The sequence below is a fragment of the Phyllobates terribilis genome, unplaced genomic scaffold (assembly GCF_046119375.1).
Source record: "Phyllobates terribilis strain yellow unplaced genomic scaffold, ASM4611937v1 Scaffold_5583__1_contigs__length_50676, whole genome shotgun sequence".
Classification (NCBI taxonomy): Eukaryota; Metazoa; Chordata; class Amphibia; order Anura; family Dendrobatidae; genus Phyllobates; species Phyllobates terribilis.
The window spans coordinates 41,668-45,000 of record NW_027368329.1 but is presented as its reverse complement, the minus strand read 5'-3'; positions in this window follow the sequence as shown (position 1 = coordinate 45,000).

Genomic DNA, 3,333 nt, shown 5'->3' with positions numbered 1-3,333 from the left:
TATTTCTAGAAATCTGACACATTTTGGGGGTACATTTTAGGAGACACATTTTGGGGTGCATCCTCCAAAGTGCTAAATACTACCTTCAACAGCCCCTAAAATGCTGAATCCTGTTTTTATGTCCCCCCAAGTGATTATTTCTAGAAATCTGACACACTTTGGGGATACATTTGAGTTGACACATTTTGGGATGCATCCTCCAAAGTGCTTAAATACTACCTTCAATAACCCCTAAAATAATGAATCCTGTTTTTTAGGTCCCCCAAGTGATTATTTCTAGAAATCTGACACATTTTGGGGGTACATTTTAGGAGACACATTTTGGGGTGCATCCTCCAAAGTGCTAAATACTACCTTCAACAGCCCCTAAAATGCTGAATCCTGTTTATGTCCCCCAAGTGATTCTTTCTGCGCTACAGTCACATTTTCGGGTCCATTTGAGAAGACACATTTTTGGGGCGCAGCCACCTCAAGTAATAAATACTGCCTCCCACAGCCCTTAAAATACTAAATCCTGTTTTTTATGACCCCCCCCCATTGATTATTTGTAGAAATCTGACACATTTTGGGGGTACATTTGAGGAGACACATTTTGGGGTGCATCCTCCAAAATGCTAAATACTACATTCAACAGCCCCTAAAATGCTGAATTCTGTTTTTTATGTACCCCAAGTGATTCTTTCTGGGCTACAGTTACATTTTGGGGGACATTTTGGGGTACATTTGATAAGATACATTTTGGGGTGCAGCCACCTCAAGTACTAAAAACTGCCTCCCACGTCACCACGTCTGTATTTTTTTATCCTCTCCTGGTTTTGGCTTACAATAACTGATATGAAAAACTGACCCAAACATAGTCTGTTCTCAGTGCATTGCATTGCTCTGTTTTGCAGCCGTACGGCTTCAGGCCTCTACTTCTGTCAGCCGTAGGGCTGCCCAATGTATCTCTATAGGAAATCTGTGTATGACCGATATTTCTCTTTCTTTTTCTTTGAACACAATTATTGAAACACCTGAATGTTTTGGGGGCAGGTCAGATGCAAGTTGAGGGGTTACTTGACCCCCTCCAATTTGGGGGGGGCTTAAAGGGGGCTGGAACTTTTTTTTTTACTTATTACACTAGTTATTTATTGTGATCATTTCTGGGCTACATTCACATCTTGGGGTCCATTTGAAAAGATACATTTTTTGGGGTGCAACTACCTCAAGTAATAAATACTGCCTCCCACTGCCCCTAACTTACTGAATCCTGTTTTTTGTGTCCCCCAAGTGATTATTTTTAGAAATGACACATTTTGCGGGTACATTTGAGAAGACATTTTGGGGTGCATCCCCCAAAGTGCTAAATACTACCTTCAACATCTAAAATAATGAATCCTGTTTTTTTATGTACCACAAGTGATTCTTTCTGGGCTACAGTCACATTTTGGGGGACATTTTGGGGTACATTTGATAAGATACATTTTGGGGTGCAGCCACCTCAAGTACTAAAAACTGCCTCCCACGTCACCACGTCTGTATTTTTTTATCCTCTCCTGGTTTTGGCTTACAATAACTGATATGAAAAACTGACCCAAACATAGTCTGTTCTCAGTGCATTGCATTGCTCTGTTTTGCAGCCGTACGGCTTCAGGCCTCTACTTCTGTCAGCCGTAGGGCTGCCCAATGTATCTCTGTAGGAAATCTGTGTATGACCGATATTTCTCTTTCTTTTTCTTTGAACACAAATATTGAAACACGTGAATGTTTTGGGGGTAGGTCAGATGCAAGTTGAGGAGTTACTTGACCCCCTACAATTTTGGGGGGCTTAAAGGGGACTGGAATTTTTTTTTTTTTTTTTTTTTTTACACTAATTATTTTTAGTAAACATTTCTGGGCTACAGTCACATTTTGGGGTCCATTTGAGAAGACACATTTTGGGGTGCAGCCACCTCAAGTACTAAATACTGCCTCCCATGTCACCACTTCTGTATTTTTCATGCACTCCTGGTTTTGGCTTACAATAACAGATATGAAAAACTAAACAATAAACTAACATGTGAACTCAGCCTTACAGTGTATTTTCCCTTATATCCTGTATTTTGTTGTATATTCTAGAGTGAACAGCATGTATTGTGGAAATAAATCTGCTATGGTGTATTCTTATAAATGAACAGTAGATGGCAGTCTAGTCTGCTCTCAGTGTATGGCAATGCTGGGGGAGGGGGGCTGTGTATTTCTGTATTGAAGCTTCTCTCTCTGAGAAGACATTAAATGTTAATTAGCTGCTTGTATAGGGGGAGGTTTAAGATAAATCTGCTATAGTGTAGTTTTAAAAAGAAATAGTAGATTGCAGTATAGTCTGCTTCACATCGCCCTCCCCGGGTCCGACATACATACATCTTCACATCGTCCTCCCCGGGTCCGACATACATAGATCTTCGCATCCCCCTCCCGAGGTCCGACACAGCGCAGCATCCCCCTCCCCAGGTCCGACACACAGTTCAGCATCTCCGTCCCCAGGTCCGACACACAGCGCAGCCTCTCCCTCCCCAGGTCCAACACACAGCGCAGCATTTCCCTCCCCAGGTCCGACACAGCGCAGCATCTCCCTCCCCATGTCCGACACACAGCTCAGCACCTCCCTCCCCAGGTCCGACACACAGCGCAGCATCGCCCTCCCCAGGTCCGACATACATACAGCTTTGAATTGCCCTCCCCGGGTCCGACATACATCAAGCTTCGCATCACTATCCCCAGGTCCGACATACATACAGCTTCACATCGCCCTCCCCGGGTCCGACATACATACAGCTTCGCATCGCCCTCCCCGGGTCCGACATACATACAGCTTCGCATCGCCCTCCCCGCGTCCGACATACATACAGCTTTGCATCGCCCTCCCCGGGATCGACATACATACATCTTCACATCGCCCTCCCCGGGTCCGACATACATAGATCTTCGCTTCCTCCTCCCCAGGTCCGACACACAGCGCAGCATCTCCGTCCCCAGGTCCGACACAAAGCGCAGCCTCTCCCTCCCCAGGTCCAACACACAGCGCAGCATTTCCCTCCCCAGGTCCGACACAGTGCAGCATCTCCCTCCCCATGTCCGACACACAGCGCAGCACCTCCCTCCGCAGGTCTGACACACAGTGCAGCACCTACCTCCCCAGGTCCGACACAGCGCAGCATCTCCCTCCCCGGGTCCGACATACATACAGCTTTGCATTGCCCTCCCCGGGTCTGACATACATACATCTTCGCATCACCATCCCCAGGTCCGACATACATACAGCTTCACATCGCCCTCCCCGGGTCCGACATACATACAGCTTCGCATCGCCCTCCC